The 20,283-nt window shown below is 36.4% G+C and overlaps 1 pseudogene; it reads left to right on the top strand.

Moving 5' to 3' along the window:
- The first annotated feature begins 19,757 nt into the window (after positions 1-19,757).
- LOC122147714 overlaps positions 19,758-20,283 on the top strand; it is a 28,050-nt pseudogene continuing 27,524 nt past the window's right edge.

Genomic DNA, 20,283 nt, shown 5'->3' with positions numbered 1-20,283 from the left:
TACAACAAATGCGGCAATATTATTACAAGTAAAAAAGCACACACAAACATACATCGGTTTGGATTATCTATGAGTCGTATTGTGTCATAAAATAACTTGCACGTAGAATCACTTATTGAGAACGTACCCCCTCTGAGTCACCGCAGTATTGCCTGTCCATTAGCACACATTTTTCAAACCTCTGAGTTCTTGTGACAGGGTTTGATAACAACCACTAAAAAAGAGACCCAAAAACTGTCTCTTCAGGATGAGTGTCTCTTCCTTCAGATACAAGAAGAGTATTGACTGTTTGAAGGATTATATGGAGACTTGTTGAGATTGATAAATGGCCCACAAGTGGGATGTGCCCACGGCCAAGCTAAAATGAATCAAAGGTGGCGCGCCCAATCACCTCTTTATTAAATGAATGTACTTGTCATGTGTGATTCTGTAGCGTAGCACAAAGTAATTATAAAAGTTCATTTATAGTAATGAGTGTAAGGCTATTCTGGTAGGAGGCAAACGGAATGGCCAAGAAAAGAAATAGGAGGGAGAAAGCCATCCACTTGATCAAAAACATCAGGCCACTCAAACTCCACTGAGCAGCGAGGAAAGGTTTCCTTGGGCAGGATAGTTGAAAGAGATGATAGGACGGGGAAGGAACGGGAATGATGTAATGCTGGAGGACTTTATTAGCATTTTTTTTTTTAACACCCACGAAGTGCGTGTCTAACTCGATGAGAGCCTACCTACTAGTATATGACAACAAATTGAACTTTGTTGCATACAAAGTTTTCACAAGGCACTGCTTTCATTTGATTTGATCAATATCTTGTACTTGAAATGTTAGATAGATACAGATGTTATCCGTGTATTGGATATCCTGGTACATTACTTATAGTTTCTAACACACATGTCTATAATCTTTCATGCGACCCAAGAAATCAAATTCAGTAAACTAAGCTGGTGATTGATTAGGAACAAAGAAAATGGAATACACCATTAAAAATATACCGACTCACTAACTTTCTCTCATCTATTTATTTAATTATAAACACTATATGTTCTCCTCATTACTAATTATGCTTCATGCTTTAAAAAAAGGAAAAGTACGGGCGAGGAGAAAAGGACCAGAGAGAGGAGAAGGAGAGAGGAGAATGCTGGAGAAGGGGAGCGATTTTGAGGAGAAAGGAAATGAGTGCGTGTTAACCAGGGGCAACTTTAATGAAGGGCTTGCCCGCTGGGCAATAATCTCGATCAGCGTTATGGAAACAATCACATTTAATTCCCTGTAAATTAGCCGCATTATGCATGGCACCCGCCCAACCAGGAGATTGGCAACAGTGATTCGTCAGAGAGAGGAGGACTGTCATCCTAATATGAGCGCTTACTACCCAGTAGGGCAGGAGGGTAGAAAGAAAATTGGGTGGGTGTCTTAACCAGTTGGGGAGTTTCCTAATTGCAAAAAACACACGGGTGCACAAATTATAAGCACTGTAAAATGACTACAAGAGGTGATTCTAGCGGAGACCCCCGGGAACAAGAGTTTGTGTTGATTATCACATTTGTTTGTGTCCTCATTTTGGCCTAATATGCATTGCACGTCGAGATAATTTTCTATAATGTGACACTTTTCATTCATTACTCATCGTCAATTTCATTACCCCATGACAAGAAACAACCGGCAACATGGCCTATATTCAGAAAATTGCAAACAAAGCTTTTTTTTTTTTTTTTTTTTTGTTTCAAGTATTACATTTAAATAAATAAATACCTTTAAAAAAACTAAATAAAATTATAATAATGCGTGATGAAGATCAACAAACAATTAAAATAAATATATATTATTGTTAAAATAGATAAACAATAGTAATAATAATTAATTAAAAATAGTTTTTTACTTTTTTTTTTATAAAGTATTTTACTTTCAAAATTAGTTAAACAATGAAAGTGAATAAGTAATTACATGAAACCACATGATAACTTAACATCATTATTAATAATAACAATTATACATAAAATCAAAATATTTGACTTAGAATTCAATTAGTTTAAACCAACAAAACGAATAAAATAAACAAAACACGTGGTTAACAAAATAATAAAAATAACATTATTATTATTATTATTATATTAAAACAATTAATCAATAATGAATGGAATTATTTGACTTTAGAAATAAATTATTCAAATATAAAATGAATAATAATAAATAATACATGATGACAACACACAATAATTTAAAACCCCATAAGTATTTTTATAATTATAAGTAGTAAAAAAATAATATGAAATAGTAAATAATTACATGACCCCAATACATAATAATATAAACAAATACTTGATTTTTTTTTACATAAAAAACAAAATAATAATACTAGTGAACAATTCAGTAATAAAAAATGCATAAGTAATCAAATTGCTATGTCATTGGTAAAATTAAATAATAAAAAAATTTCTCCCCCTTTTTTTTAAAATAATTTTTTAAACATGAACATTATTGATTTTTAATATTTATTTTGACAAATCCACCTACCCTGAAATTGCAAAAGGGACTAACTAAAACATTTTATGCTGGAAATTGTTAGGTGCATAGTAACCTTTGTGCTTAATTTTTTTGTTAAGGCAGATAACATATTTTCCCGGACAAACTGTTCCGGCAAAAAAAAGAAGAAAGCTGATAGAACAGTGATTACCATGATTATAAATGACAAGGAACATTTCTCAGTAAACTGGAAGCACAAATCCTCCCAACCTTTTTCTGCAGTGCAAGTGATACCAGAATAAGCATGTGCCGCAGACTAACAGGCAAGAAGCTACACGTTTTTCTCCTCGGAACCAACAGCAGCAATTGAGCGTATTTAAATATGTGGGGTATCCCTGGCACTAGGATCTGTGGGCTACTTAGCTTTGATTGACAGCACTGCAGCAATAACACACTGCACACAAACAACCCACAAAAATTTTCCATAGCAGTGAAACAAATTCTCTGTAACCTAACATCTCTGTGTGTGGACGCCAGCAAATCAACACTTAAAATCCAGCCAAAATTGTGCAGAGGTGTACGAAAACCTTTTACTTCTCACTGGCAACAAAATGTAGAGGAGGGGAGGCAGAAAAACATAATCCACTTTTCACTCATGGAGGAGACACACACAGCAAAAATATTTACACAAGCCAAACAAAAAACAACTGCATGGGAGAAGTGAAGGCTAATTAATAGGATTTAATTCAGAAGAGAGGGGTTGGCGAGGGGAGGGAAAGCGCGAGGGGCAATTGAAGGACAGCACCTATCCTAGTGCGGCCAGGAAGGACCTTACAGTTGCATGACTGGCAGGGACACACTGAATACTGGTGATTAACCTTTGAGGGACACAAAACAAATCTGAAATTTTTGCAATCAACGTTCCCTGGGCTGTCTAATTCAAATGAAGGCGGAAAAGGCAGTAATCCTCCTGCATTAAAGAGGCAAAATGAGCCAGTGTTGTCATCCAGTCCAGATCCACACAGCGAGAAACATGAGTAGACACATGTAAAAGCAGAGCAGTTTGATTGACAGCTGCAACTCAATGAGTTCCTCCAACACACATCACCACATGCATTGCACATGTTACATTCTGGCTGTAGCTTACAATCACCTATTGCAGGTTGTCCTCATCATAGTGTCCTTGGAAAATTACAACACAACTGAAAAAAAAAGTTTAAAAAATAAAAAAAAAAGAAAGCTAAGTTCATATATTACATATAATTGACCGCAAAAAATAGAAGAAAATTACCATGTACTTAAAAAAAATTCTATACTCTTATTGCAAAATAAATAAATAAAGAAAAAATTAAACTAAGGACATTGTTGAAAGATAGATTTTATACAAAGGTTTTAAACGGAATAGTCAATCTCAAAAATAAAAAATCCTGCCAATTTGCTTTTTGCAACGGTCCCATGTTGTGGAACTATGGCAGGACGGCACCCAGCCTTTAGAAAAACATCTCTTACCATGACGAGGGTGGTCAGCATGAAAAGTGGTGGTGTAAGAGACAATACAGTAATAAAGATCGCAAATGAATTATGACCATTATAAAGTGCAGTCAATAACTGATTAGAGGAGTGCTGCAAAGTGGACCACATACGAAAGACCAAATTACACTGTGAGCAGTAGCAAGTGACGCAGCCTGCTGTGTTCTTCTAGAGATAATATGGTTATCATGTGACTGTGAGTGACCTCCTTTAGTGGTTTGTAGCAGTAGTAGGATGGGATGGCGACCACTGGCAGGTAGCTGATGGACATAATCTGACCCCTCAGAATCTGGACTTCTGTGCTTCTGAATCAGACACAGATGATAACAACTAGGAGAAAGACACCCTTTATTATCTGCCACTCATGCCATGATTGGGCCGGTCATGGAGCTGCGTTACAAAGAAGCTTTTTTGAACGCATCCTGTATTGGAAGTGTGCAGTGTGTGTTGTCTGATGAATGCATAGAAACAGATATATCCATTTCATTGCTCACTTGCAATGCAATCATTGCTCCTTAATTAGCTTGTCTTTTTTCTCTTCTATATGCCAACTACAGGTTGTGTAAAACTATTTCAAATTAATCTGTAACGATTGCATTTATACAAAATGCATTAGAAAGTATTTAGTTCAAAACTGTAAAAATATCTTGCAATACTAATTTTAATTTGGTCATTTCATACAGTCACACACGAAGAGAAAGTCATACAGTAAAAACAGCCATATATTGTGAAACATTATTACAATTTAAAATTGCCAATTATCTGTATGATAATACAAGTTGAATTTACCAGGTCATTACTCCGGCCTCTCAGTCTTCAAGTGTCACATGATTCTACAGAAAGTATATTTATATGCTGATTTGGTGCACAAGAAACATTTCTTCATCTTTAATATTCAATGTCGAAAAAACAAATTGGCCATGACTTTGAGCGCATAGTTTACTCAAAAAATTAATAATATCTGTCCATTAATTGCTCTCCCCTCAAACACAACACGCATGCGTTACGTGGTGCCTCTCATGGACCGAAGAAGAAGAAGCCTCTTCTATGAATGTGAATCGGGAAATAGAAGCAGAAGTAAAAGAAAATGTTGAATATAGTTGTTATTTTAGTTTTTTGGGCATCGCAAAAAGAATTCCTGTTGCTTCTTCAAATTACAGTTTGAACCAGAGTAACATGACATTTTGTACACTTTCTTGGCCTTCAAAGTAAAAGTTGCTCTAAGGCTGTTAATGGAGGGGACAGAAATGTCTCATAGAATTTAATTTAAAATATCGTCAATTGTGTTCAGAGGATGAAACGAAAGTCTTAGGAAAATTAAAAACATGAGGATGACTAATTAATGACAGAATTTTCCATTTTTGGGTTCGAACTACACCCTTTTTGTGGCCAACCAATGATTTCCAGGATTGTCTTGATGGAATAGAGAACTAAAAAAAAACAACGCCAATTTATTTGATAATATAAAATATTGTCAATATAAATGCGATTCAAATATTAATTTCTATACTAAAATAAAATGTTCAAAAATCTTTTTTCTCTTATTCTTTTTTTTTTACTTTCCCCAAACTTGGGGTGTTTTTAGTGTATACAAAAAAAAAAGAAGAAAAGAGAAAAAGAAAGAAAAAAAAAGACACCTTATTCCATGTTCAATCACTTATGTGCTGGCAAAACCCGCCCCAGCCTTGCATGCAAGAACGATTCGGCCAAGGCATCCAGATCACCAGCATTTTGAAAAAATACGGAGCTAAAGGCGCGATGTACAATTCTAATATGTGTAAACGTTTTTTTAAGAGGCTGCGGATCTCCATGATAAAAGCCTTGATGTTAAGCTTTCTGGAGGAGACGTGGAAGGGGAAGAAACACACAGACTTTGTCAAATGTGGTCCCTTCAGGATGTTTCGGGCAGGGATATACCTTCAGTTTGATAGTTTTCCTTTTTCTAGCTGCTGGTAAGCCTTCAATTTTACAATGGGACAGCTACATTTTCACACTGTTAGTAATCCTCTTAACATAGAGCCTACCCTTGCCCCTATGTGCCAACGTTGCAGCTCCTAGCAGGACAGACGTATTAAACTCTGAGGAGCTAATCATCCTTCTCTGCCTCCTACAGGGCTCAAAAGCAGGTGCCAACAAATCCATGCACACTGCACAGACTCAGCACCACTGGGTGGATCGACATTAATGCCTGGACCACTTTAATGACTTCAAGTAGAAACTGGAAGACTTATCTACTGTAACAAAATAAACAAAAAAGATTTCTTGTGTGAATCTTTACTTATCTCACATAAACACGACAACGGCTTCAATCAGACAAACATTACATTACTCTGATGTTAAAAGCCAACAAGGACATTAAACATTGAAAAAAGATTTGCATGAGCGTGATCGATGTTGGAGCTCTCTGGACTGACATGAAGGGGGTCTTGGGTGCATTGTAAGACCACGTTCAACCACTGACCATAGTTCTTGTTGTCATTCACTTTCTCTCATCAAAAACCATTTACAGTGCCTATTGATCCCAATACGGAAAACGTTAAAAAAAAAACAAAAAAAAAAAAAAAAAAAAAAACAAAAAAATAAACAAAAAAAAAAAAAAAAAAAAAAAAAAAAGAAAAAGAGAAAAAAAAAAAAAAAGAAAAAAAAAAAAGATAAAACAAAAAAAAAAAAAAAAAAAAAAAAAAAAAAAAAAAAAAAAAAAAAGAAAAAAAAAAAAAGGCCAACCTTACGACTTAATCTCAAAGCATGTAGGTATTGGTGAGCGGATAACTTGTACTCTGCCATCCCCACCTTACATTGCTCCTATCAGCTATGGCTCCTCACTTACACCATTGTAGCAAAATTTTTGATGCTAAGGGAAAATACCATTGTTAAAATTTCATTTCATTCAGCCGTTTTAAAGTCCAACCAATATGGTTCCATTTCCCATCTCAAATTTGTGTGTAAGAATGGGAAGGAAAGGGTGCCGGCCGAGTAAACGAGGTGACAAAGTAGAAACTTACATCAAAACTTATTCACACATGCTCTTGACGGTCTTGACAATATAGATTGTGGGGGGTTTTATCCCATGCTGGTCAGGGGGCATATAACAACCTTCCTGGTGCTATACTTCATATTACGCGCTAACCTTAACGGATTGATCAGAATGAGGTTTTTTGGGCGGCAGAACAGGACCAATACTTCTTTAACCCACGGTAGTACAGATGTAAATAGTGGGGTGGTCCTGATTGAACTCAGTGCAGCAGGGTGGGGTAAACATAGACCACATTCTCACTACACTGTCTCCTCTTATGAAAATTCTATGAGTTCCCTCAAATTGGTAGTCTCAACCATAGACCCCCTATGTGTTGATGGGTATGCGGAGAACTTCAGGCTTATAATACATACCATTCATAAAAATTAATACACTTCGAATAAATGTCTCAAAACAACATCACAGCTTTTATATGGCGACCATTATTCCTAATTTTTGCTTGCTCTGCATGTCTCATTGGATCTCAGATCACAGGTAAATCCCATTAAACATGCAAACGTTTTTCAGCTCTATCCTGGATACTATCTGCCCGGAATGCGAATTATAAAATTATGTTGTCAGTGTCCTTTTCTCCCCCTCCTGATTATGCACTTTTTGAGCACCTAAAAAGCGGGGACAAGCATGGTCACTCACATACGCTCAACAGTCAAGTGCAAATCACAATAAATCCCAACAATCCAAACAATTCCCACATGAAAAAATACTCATACCATGTCCCCACAATTGATTTCTGTTTTTATTGTTTGTGTTTGAGAAGCGATTTCTTTGTGTATTATATTTCATTTATAGCTAAGCCCACTTCAGTTTAATTGATACAATTCTTACAAACCTTATCAAGGGTGTACTCAACGTAATTATTGTAGGGTCCAACAGAGTTTTTTGACTGACAACCAAAAGTGTTTTTTTTTTTGTTGTTTAACCCTAATTAATTAAGAAAACAATATAGACCATAGAACAAAAAAACAAATAACCTTCAATCCCTATTATAAGTCATGATATTGTACAGGAACAATAAATTTGGAACACCATCTGCTTCTTATACAGGACCTTCCGTCACTAATGGCTCACTTTGCATCCTGCCATGCATACTGAGACGCACGACGGAGCAGCATCTGAAGAATAAAATTAACCAACCATACTCGGGCATTACTTAAATGGGCCCCAAACCACCAGAGTCAGAGTAATAGGGTGTAGGATGGGGTTAGAAGCCAGAGCAAACTCGCACGTCTGCTATATCTCAAAATCATTTATGCCTTGAGACAGTCACCCCAAACGCTGAGTTTGGACGTGTTTGAATGGGGTGTCGACAAGACTTAAAATAAAATCAAATATACTTAAAAAGCCTGGTGTCCTTACAATCATAGTGACACCACAGAGAGTGAAGAGTGAAGGAAGGAAGAGGCTTCTAGTAAAGCAAGAGTGAAATAACAGTAACCAGGACCTGTTCACCATTCGGGAGTGCGAGGAACTAGACGATCGAAGCATCTGGTGCCAGTCGACAACTTCCAACGAACTCCTGTTCTCTCTCAGTGAACGGAAAGACCAGCAACAAATGCTGGCGTTATGCAATGTTTCAATGGCAACACGATAGAACAGAATGGGCTTTTGGAACTAAAAATTATTTTAGTGTCGTGATTTATTAAACAGGATTTCTATAAACACATCTTCACTGAAACAATAAATCAGCGCAACATCGTGAATCATGGGAAAAGCCGATTACACAACATTTTTTTGCCCCCCAACTACAAGTTCAAAGAGTTCTTCATTTCATAAAACAGTTGGTTATTTGTTAGATGAGAAGTGATTATTGGAGGATATATAAATAAAGCCTCTTGAAATCTAAGGCCGTCAAAGGAACCAAATCAAGAGAGGGAAGAAGAAAAAAAAGCAATTATTATGCCAATATCACTCTCCCTCATGTCAGAACAAATTTCCTCAGGGACTTCTCTAAATTACCTTTCCACTTGTTCACATTCCACAATAGCTTATCACATTCAAAAAATACAGTACATGAATTAAAAAACCAATGCTCGGTGATTCTTTTTTTTTTTGCAGTTCATGTCTCAGACCCCATCAGCAAAAGACCCTGCGTAACCATAAGGACCGATATATGGTATACGGCTCATTCCTGCTGTACACTTCTTATTCAAAGCATTATATCGGGTTGAGATGAGCGTCTCCCTTATTTGTTGCGCTAAATCACCCCCCTGGAACATACACAATGTAAGTCCATCAGTCTGGTTTTGCACTACACACACCAAAAAAATTACACAATCCATCAAAAGGTAACTCAACGGGTTAAATAGGTCAGCATTGATGCATTTATGCATGTGACATTTGTTTCAAAAAAAAAAAAAAAAAGTTTAAGTTTTTTTAAAATTTCCTTAACTCCTCTAATAAAATAACTGGAATGGGACTCACAGGCTCGCCAAACAGCACGATTTCCCATTGTAAATGTATTTACATGTTTTTACGTTTTTTTTATCTTATTTATTTATTTATTGTTTTTTTGTTGTAGTTGTTGTATTATTTTATCTTATTTATTTATTTATTGTTTTTTTGTAATTAAACTTCAAGTTTATTTGTAATACCGTTTTTTCGCAAAAAAAATCGTTGTGCAAAGGCGGCTTTACAGCTTTGTTTTGTTTGTTTGTTTGTTTTGTTTTTTTGAAAGATTACTCACAGTTTTTAAATTTCTACAAAAAACACTCAGCCATGGTGAAAGGTTGTGTTTAGTGATACCCCACCAGAGGGAAGCACCTGTAACCAGGAGACGAACTGAACACTTGGCCACTACCAATTTTTTGTGCGAGAAAGACTGATTTTATTGCATGGAATCCAGTTTTTTGCATGAATCGAATGGAGTCACTGGATCGGGGAAACCATTCATAAAAGACAGTCACTTGCCTCATGAACTATCGGTTAAATGAATGTCTAAACGATAATATCATTTAAAAGGGAAAGAAAAAAAAACAATGGCTGGGTTCAATTCTTTTAAAGAAGAATCTTTTTTCCCCCCAACCATTTCTTATTTGTATGTTCAAATAAAAACAAATATTAAACATTAATCTTAATAATAATGCATTATGCAGTTTGCCATTTTGTTGGTGTTCGTAATTCATTTAAATTGCCATCTCTCAGATGCTTCTAAAAAAGTCTATGTCAATACATCTAATGCCACTTCAGATGCCGCTTCTGTGTTGTCCTTCAGTGACAGATGATGAAGTTCAATGACTTTTCTTTGTGTTAATACTGCTTTCATTTGACTGGTAACACTTCTACAGTTCTTATGATTCTAACCTGAATTTAACTTGAACACAAAACCACAATTAATTGGGATTTTTTTTTTAAAAATTGTAACATTCAATAAGGTTAGGACGGAAAAATGGACAAGTTATAACCAGTGGAACAAGGAACATCTGTTTTGTTCTATGTAAACTCATTTCAGTTACCAGGGTCCCTTTACGTTCCTTTTTACATGGCACTTTTTTTTGCGCAGCGCTTTAAGTGACGCGGACATCTGACCCAAAACTCACGAGTCGGGGAGCACAGAAATTGTTTAATCATTTCTTTTATTATAGATATATATATGTAATTTGTATATGCTGTTAATTATGGAAAGAATATCGGAATCAGCAATTTGTATATGCTGTTAATTATGGAAAGAATATCGGAATCAGCAAAAATCGTTTTTTTTTTTTTAAAAACGGAGAATCGGCCCAAAGAAATAATTGCAGGGAAAATTCCAGTAACGGTTTCCACCCACAATGGTGACCAACAAAAACCTACTCCTAACAATCCACCACAACGGAAGAAGAGACCATACAGCATCCAAAACAAGTTCCTCATTAACAACTATGGCTGAGGAAATGGGTAAAATCCAGCTGACACGTTTGAGAAATGACTACCGCTAATGGACCAATGGAATTAGGTTATTCATATGGGAAAAATTAAAAAGTCAACTGAGTGTACATCCAACAAATCTAAAATGTATGGCTGCAAGGCAAACAATGCTATGAACAAAACTTTGTAAAACAAAATAGTAAGATAAACAAGAAAAACCATTCTTCAAGCGTCACCCCATCATCTCTCAAGTATCTGTAATAACTGTTCAAAAAAAGCTAAAAGCACCAAGGCAAAAAATTTTTACTATGAGTCAGTATACAATCAGTACCAAAAACAGCACCAACATTGCATCTACATCAAACATACACCCTTACTGCAACTTTAACACACTGCTGCACAAAAACACACAGACACAACACCCTCTTATTTACTATCTGCAGCAATTGACACCAGCTCCAGAGCACCTGCATCCTGTTTCTCACTGAGAGTTGGGCCAGAGCATTTGGGGGTTGATGGTGAGAAAGCTCCTCAAACCAACCCACACCTCAAACCCTCGTATCTACCCATGCATATAGGATGCTGGATACAAGACAGCCAGGGAGCAGAGGCTAGCCATGTTTATGTGTTTAGCGTGTTTATCAGTAAGCTGATGATGGGGGGCTACAAGAGAGAGGGAGGAGGACCAGATGAAAGAAACAGCTGTAAACAAATGACAAGCGAGCATCGCTCACCACCTCCCACTGAGAGAGGGCCTTGTGCGGTCACTGAGCAGCTTCAAAGCATCAGAGCCAGCCGCAGTGCACAAAGAAACTCAAACAAGCTCTTTCTCACACACACCAGTGCCAGTCTGCTGCCTCACACTGGAGAGGCTGCAATGAGACACTGTGTGTTCCTATGCCTGCCTGAGCATGCCAGCCTGGCATGATGATGTTGGGGAGCAAGTGTAGTGGTTCAGAGGACTTGTGGGAACAACCATTCCAATATGGGCAGTTTGTGTCAGACCAATCAGCTTGTTTAATATTATAGGCTGTCATTTTATTTTCCCCACAGACAAAACACAATAATTGAAGATGCATTCAGTATTTTTGTTAATTAAAATAGCCTTACAAATAAATAAATGTGTATATTCTAACTTGCTGATTTTTGTGCACAAAAAAAACAGCATTTTAAATACACTTTTTCTTAACCATGCAAAAGTCTTTAATGTTACTTTTGATCAATTTAAATGCATCCTTGAGGAATAAGTTTTTTTTTTTTTTTTACTGACCCTAAAATTTTAGATTAGATTAGGACTTCAGTTATATCAGTAGACTAAAAATATTTATATGTTTATAATATGTATATTTACAAGATATTTATTATATGTGTTTATAGTAACCTACAAAACATATATATATACATTGTTTTATTTTAAATATTGTGACTCACTAGTTGCTGCATCCACACCACTAGGAGTCACTACAAGTCCAAGACAATAGCCAAATCAGGTGTTGCTGGTAGTTAGCTAATTTGTTTGAAACCAACATAATTATTTTTAATTGTATATTACATACTACTAATAAAATAAAATACTAAATATGAACAAAGAAACTGTATTTGTGTCAGCAAGCTCGGATTGATACAAAACTACTGAATCATCAGTAGTCTTTGGGCTGAAGATGGTAACGCACTTACTAGTGCCCTCACCTGGGGCAGAAATCAGATTGGGGGTGTTTACTGGGGGTGAGTGCTGGGGACGTGGGGAACTGGGGAGGGGGTGCAGGCAAGAAAGGGGTGAGTGTTCTAAGGAGAAGGAATCGCACCTTCATGACACCCCATAGTAATTACACACTTGAGTGGCTGGACTGTGGAGGAAATTGAAGGCCTGAGCGGGAACCCAGCTGCCTCCTTCTCCCTCCCCATCAGCGTTGTCGTGATTGAGCCTGGCCGTTCGCCCCGCTCGCCCCCTCCCTTCCTCCCTCCTTCACTCCCTCACTCAATCCTCAGAGGAAATGCCGCTTTGTGTCCTGGTAATGAGATTCTCACACACCCAACCTTATTTACCATCCCAGACAGAAGGAGAGGAGAGCAGATGAGAGGAGAGGAGAAGAACCCAAACACAACCCAACTTTCTCTCATCTACAGAAGTCCTCGTCCAAACAGATTTGAGACTCTGGCTCAGGTGCTCGGGACTGGAAAAAGAACGACAGATATATGATGTTACATATCGTGCTGAATCATATTTAATTGGACATATTCCACAAATAACAGTATGACCAAAGCCATTCCTTTGGTCATTCTAATATGCTGAGTTGGTGCTCAAGAAACATTTATTTTTATCAGTGATAAAAACAGTTGTGCTGCTTAATATTTTTGTGGAAAGCATGATTAATTTTTTTCAGGATCTTTTGATGAATAATAATGTAAAAGAAAGATAAAGACTTACATTGCATCAGTAGCGTAATAAAAACATATACATTGTTTTACCTTACATATGATTGCAAGTCGCTGCATCCACACCACTAGGTGTAATTATAAGTCAAATAACCAAATCAGGTGTTGCTGGTAGCTTACTAATCTAATTATTTTTAATTATACATTATATACAAAAATCAAATAAAAATATATATATCTGCAAGCAGCAATTAAGTGGCCAGTCAAAACAGAGACAAAATGAGAAGCTTTTGATGAAGATCGGACAAACAGTTTAGGATGAATTCAAAAATGTAGGTTTTTTGACCTATTGTTCAAAGTTATAAGCATAAACATAAGTGCAACTTTGGGCTGTTGGTGGTGCTAGGGGGATGAGATAGAGACTCCAAAATTCAAATGCTGTGTGCCAATTTCATTACTTTCCTACAGGCTTCCATAGACTCAAGAGCAGAGAAAAAATAAGAAGAAGTAGAAGTAGTGGAAGTAGAAAACTAATGGATACAATAGGTGCATACACACCTTCAGTGCTCAGACCCTAATAAAAATAATACTATTTTGAATATAGAAAAGAAACTAACCATATCAACAACCTTCCCTCATCTATAAAAGTCCTCATCCAAAATGATCCAAGACTCTGGTGCTTGTGACTTGAAAAAGAATGACAGATATATGACGCTACGTATCAAAAACTGAAGCTTATTGGACATTTTTTCTTTGGTATGGACACAGTCAGTTTGTGACCAGTTCTTTCTGACCACCTACTCATATGACAGAACATAGTGGCATGCATAGTGGCGAGGCTGCCCTTGTTCTCTTGGCACAATGTGAACGTGTACTTGTCATAGCGGACTGGGAACGCACACAATTAAACACGTCAGCATGGGGTACCTGCCCTGGACCGGCAGGGACACAGCACTCACTGTCACCAAAAGCAGCGCCTCTGATACACACACTGCCACTAGATGGATGTGAATGCGTGTTAGAGAGGGGGACAGATGATTAAGAAGTTAGTCTGAGCAGCATACAAAACAAAGCATGACTATGACCTCAATTTACACCATGCTGCTGTAGTGACACTCAATGTGGATATTCAGAGAGAGTAAGCAAGCGAGCGGTGAAAGTCTTGCTGTACGGCTCGAATACGCCATTCTTAACAGCCTGACTGGGTCACAGGAAAATATGTGTGCATGAGCAGCGACAACCTATTTCCTATTTCTCTAGAAAATACATTTATGTGCAAAACAAAATCATTGTGATCAAATAAGTGCCACAGTTAGGTCACAAAACTGCATTTTGTCTGACAAACTCAGTGACAGTGTAGACGTTTGCTCTGCAACCATTTGCCCAAGCACTGTTATTCTTGTTGGTGACGGAGGCAGAGGCAGAATTGCCTCGATTATGTGCAAAAAGTCAATTAAATTAACTGTGAAAGGCTATTTATTTTAACCCGAGGATACATTTTTTCTGTTCTTGGTAATTATAGAAAAACAGCACAACATGTGTTGGCAAGAGAACAAAGAAAGAAGCTCTTAGACTAGTCCTGACATCATACTGCCATCCTGTGGTTAAAGACATGCACTGCTGTTTTGGTTTAAAAAGAAAAGGACAAGACAAGCACCTTTGCAGCACCGTGTGCCAGTCTCTGCAGGTAAATGGCCTTTAGAAAACATAAACAAGAAATCAGTACTTTCTTTCAGCAAGGACGCATTAAATTGATTAAAAGTTACAGTAAAGACATTTATAATGTTACAAAAGATTTCTATTTCAAATAAATGCTGTTCTTTTGAGCTCTGTTAATCAAAGATTCGTGGAACAAAATGTATCACAGTTTCTATGAAAACATTAAGCAGTACAACTGTTTTCAACAATGATAATAACAAGAAATGTTTATTATGTAAAAATTATTCACAACATTACTGTTTTTACATAATGTGTTTTGCTAAAAACAAATGCAGCCTCGGTGAGCATTAAAAATATTAAAAAGACATTTAAAAATCTTACCGACCCAAAATTTTTGAACAGGAGTGTATATAACTTGTTTGAAGTGGGAGAGATGAATATGCATTGTGCATAATGCAATAAGAAGCACCACAGTTTGTTCAGAATGTGTGGGACAGAAAATGTATTTGGGGCAAAACTGATAATTGATAATCTGTTTGACCAATATTTTGCCGATATTCACACTTCTCAATCTAGTCAAATGATACCATTTGGCTGGGCTCTACAGAATAGCACTGAACAACATCATCACACCATTGTGTGTTCAACAGGAAACAGCAGTGTGCACAGAAAAAAATTAATGTAATATTTCAATATGTTGTTTGCATAAATTATTTAACTTAACATCCACTCATGCTTAAATAAGATGTTAGAGAAATGCTTGACGTAGCATTATAAGCTATCTGTTTATGCGTTTAGCAGATGCTTTTATCCAAAGTGGCTTTTATGAGCTGCTTTATGAACCATCTTGCTGGGAACAATTGTGGTTGTAGCTTAGCAGTAATCAATAAAGACTTCAGAGACAAATAAATAAAGAAAATAAAAGCATTCTTGTAACTCAAACAAAAGAGCATGGTATTAGCAATGTCAAGGTCATGGGTTCATTTCCCAGGGAAGAATATGCATATTGTGAAGTCAATGTAAGTCACTTTGGATTAAAAGCGTCCACCAGATGCTGTAAACAGTGCCTTCATTTTTTGATTTAGCTTTAGCTGACTGAACTTCTATATCAAAATAAAACTGCAAATCAGCTGTGATCATCTACAACTATTTGTTCAATCACTTATTCCATAGGACACTAAGGCAAAGTTCCAGCATCTGAATATAAATTAAAAATCACAACATCTGACAAAAATAATAAAAAAGAAGCAATAAGACAACTGTGCATAGTCCTTGGACGTTTGATGAGGACAGATACTGGCTTGAGAGAATATGGAGACTGTTAAAAGATTGCAGTGATGCATTAAGTCATGTAAGGTCTATTTCTGCTCTACTGGTTTTGTCACTAACTCTGAATAAACTAAGCAGTTATTTCTGTTTTACCTGTAATATTTTCCAATCACCAGTGGGGGGAAAAATAATATCCCACATAGCAAATGCAAGCACACACTCACACACACTTGCAAATGTAATATAAAGACACAATTGCCTTTGACATCAACACTACTGCACTGCTCTGCTGAATATTAACAAAGGATCTGCAAAGCAAATGACCTGCATAATTAATATGCATCTTAAGTGATACCAAAACATCAACTCTAGTAAATAAATAAATAAACTCCCAGGCTGGGCGGTGAAGTCTTTGGTCATGTACCTGATGACTGGGGAACTGGCAGAGGAGGTGATGTTGTTGGTTGACAGCTGGAAATGAATGTAGGTCATGAGGTCCCACCGATCCAGCTGGGGATAGAGATAAAATCACTAGATTCTTATTAGCCTCTTCTCTCACAAATAAGTGTCATGATATTTGTAATATCAACTATAGTGTTATATCTGGAGCAGGAACTTATTATTATACCTCAATCTCAAAGTGAGGGTTCTGGCAGGCCTTTAGGTCTAGGGAATTGGACACAACATGTAATTTTCATTTTTTTAACTGCTGGGATTTGCACAGTGCTGCTTTTCAATGTTATATCACCCCACAGTACTACTGTTTTGTCTTAATGTGGAGCACTGGAGTCATATATAGCTGCATATCGTCGAACATGCACAAAATTAATCTTGAGAATTAAACCTCTCACATCTTTGAGCATTTCTGAACACCAAACCTGCAGAAATATCACATCTGAAATGTTGAGTGATATGGAAATGAGGTTTACGGCACTCTGAGCATGTTAATAATGCTAATCCTGGGATTACGGGCACATTTTCAAGGTGCAATTACATCACCAAGCATCTCGGGATCACCATAATCACAGATTGTGCATGACGCTTCAGCATAATCCTGCCTCATCCTTATTAACTAGTCGGTGCCATCCAGACTCTCCTGTTAAGTAACACACTGTTTAAATAATACTTTTTTCCTGATTCCACTTGTCTTCAAATTATAACTACATTATTTCATATAGCTGAAATATATATTAAACTTAAAAAAATGGCATATTATAAATCAGGCAAAATCAAAATTAGGTCAAAAAAAAAGGTCCACTTTCCATATTTAACCCTGCTCTGAGTTCAACAGTGGACCATAATGTTAAGTTTATTGTTTACTATTGTTTTTATTTTTGTATTATACATACACACACACACACACACACACACATACACATATATATATAGTGTGGATAAGAACGGTCACTTACAGGTAGTGCCCATACATGGTAACTATATATTTACTTTACTGTACTTATACATGGTAAATATGTAGTACTTACGGACAAGTGGGTACAAATAGGCACGTCCTTACAGTATTTTTATATGGTAACTAATAAGACACATTACTGTACGTACTAATGATATGTACATGGTAAATGTGTAGCAAATACTGAAAGATGTGGTATGTAAGATATTTACCATGTATGTACCAGGGAAGTACACATACTGTAAAATAAAGTGCTACCATAATATCTGTTACACTTTTAGGTGACATGCTTTTATTTTTAATTTTAAGTAATAAATATTAGTAGCAACACCAGAAAACAAAAATGGCTGCTGCTTAATTTGGCAACACTGTATCTATACCAAAAGTGGTGAAAATCATCATCGTCATTATATATATATATATATATATATATATGTATATATTCCTTCCTGCACTGAAATTAAGCTATATCTGTCAATAATTACAATAAAATAGATACATTATTTTTGGATCTGACGATGCCTACCTAAGGAAAAACACACATATTGTGGCAAAATGGATGGAGGAGAATACACCCCAATATAGCTGAAAATTTCAAAAAGATTAATGTAAACTCCTTCATTGATTCGTAAAAAATTAATTTCGGTTTTGACAAAGAATAAAATAAAATAAATAAATCATTGTTTAAGTGTTACCCCGTCATCTCTCAAGTATCTGTTATAACTGTTCTTAAAAGTGGCAAAAATGGCTAAAAGCACCAAGCACCAAGGCAGAAACAGGTATGGCAATGATTTAGTACACAAACAGTGCCAAAATCAGCACAAACATTGCATCGACGTCAAACAGACACCCTAACTGCAACTTTAACACTGCTGCACAAAAACACCCAGACACAACACAGTCCTCTCATTTATCTATGCACTGCTGCACCAATTAGCAGCAATTGACACCAGCTCCAGAGCACCTGCATCCTGTTTCTCACTGAGAGCTGGGCCAGAGCATTTGGGGCTAATGGTGAGAAAGCTCCTCAAACAACCCCCACCACAAACCCTCTTATCTGTTCACATCACTTCACTTATAATATATAGATCAGTGATTAGACTTCATTTAGAGTTACTTTTATTTTGAAAAATGAAAAAGAACATTATGAAAAAAAGGTTGCTGGACCATTTCATTTTATTTATGTGTGACTTATTTAGTTATATTAATAATTTAATAATTATGCTATCTTATCACTTCCATTTTATGAAAGGTTTTATATATTCCAAACATCTTTACATATTTACATTGGAAAAGTTAATGAAAAGATTTTCCATTGTTTTGTTTCATAATCACATGAGTAATCTGTATCCACCTTAAATCCTCACAGGCAAGACTCTATTTGGATTGTTTTGAATGAAAATTGTTTTTTTTTTTTTTTTTTTTTTTTTTTTTGATTGCTACCAAATGTATATATAATAATTGTTCTCTAAATTTCAGACCAAAAATAAATAAATAAATAAAATCACTGGAATATGTGATAATGTTCACATTCCTGATTTAAAAAAAAATAATAATAAAGTGACGTAAAGTGTCTTTTATTTTGACTGCGGACGTCACGTTGACGTACGGACGTCATGTTTTGCGCTGCTGCGCGGGAGTTTCATTTTTGTGCCTTATTTTGTTTACACAGCTAACTTACTTTTAACCCGTCAAAATTCATCTTTTCTTTGTGAAGTAATCCATCTGATACTCCTCTTGATTACTCTTGAGGTAAATGAAGTAATCTACATGTGCTGTTTATATGCAGGAGTAGCAGAAAATAACCTTAAAGCACTCTTTTATTCCACTGTTGCTGGTTGAATCGTGTTTAGCAGACCTCTCTTACCGTCATGTTAAGTTTCAGTTTAAGTATTTCCCGTGTACATAAGATGAATTTAGATGAAATTAAGCAGATTCTTTATTGGTTCGTAAAAAATATTTTTTCAGTTCGTTTTGTTCGTGTAACGTTAGTTTGTTTTGCCACAGTCCGACTCCGAAATAATCAGTCAGTTTAGATGATCAATTTTCAGCCAAACTTGGTGTAAATGTAGTGTTTATCCACAATTAATTTAGGTAACGTTAACTCAGAGCTGTCAAATGAAGCCAGTTTTCCAGACTCCTGGAACTCTAATGATTGTATCCTCAGACAGTGACATCCTCCATTGGACACAGAAAGACACAGAATGGCTGCGGCTCCAGTGGAGTACACCATAGGAGGGTGAAAATAAACTTCCCCTTGCACAAAGCTTATCCATCTCAGCTAGCCATGATGAACTCAGTAAGATCTGTTGTACTTGTGTTTTACAGATTCGTTCTTGTGTTTTATAGTCAATGTTTGTTACATACACCTTGTGATGCACTCTTGGACACATCATCAGTGATAGTACCTGGGGTCATAGGGGGTTTCAGGTCTTTCAACTTCAGACCCCCTCACCCAGGTGACCCGAAAGTTTTGATTGATATCTGTCATTTATGTTTTTATCTCTCTTAGATCATTCGTGGACTTAACAATGGGCAGCACTGTCTGTTGGAGAGCCCTACTGGCAGTGGGAAGAGCCTCGCTTTGCTTTGTTCGGCCCTCGCATGGCAGCAAGCACAGTTTGGTATGTCTAGAAATCTTTTCAACAAGTTTTAAACTCTTCTGTCAAAAGTCTGGGGTCAGTAAGATTTTTTAAT

The sequence above is a fragment of the Cyprinus carpio genome, chromosome A15 (assembly GCF_018340385.1).
Source record: "Cyprinus carpio isolate SPL01 chromosome A15, ASM1834038v1, whole genome shotgun sequence".
In the NCBI taxonomy this organism is placed as follows: domain Eukaryota; kingdom Metazoa; phylum Chordata; class Actinopteri; order Cypriniformes; family Cyprinidae; genus Cyprinus; species Cyprinus carpio.
Note: the sequence above shows the minus strand (reverse complement) of the source record. Positions and strands in the feature narration are given on the sequence as shown.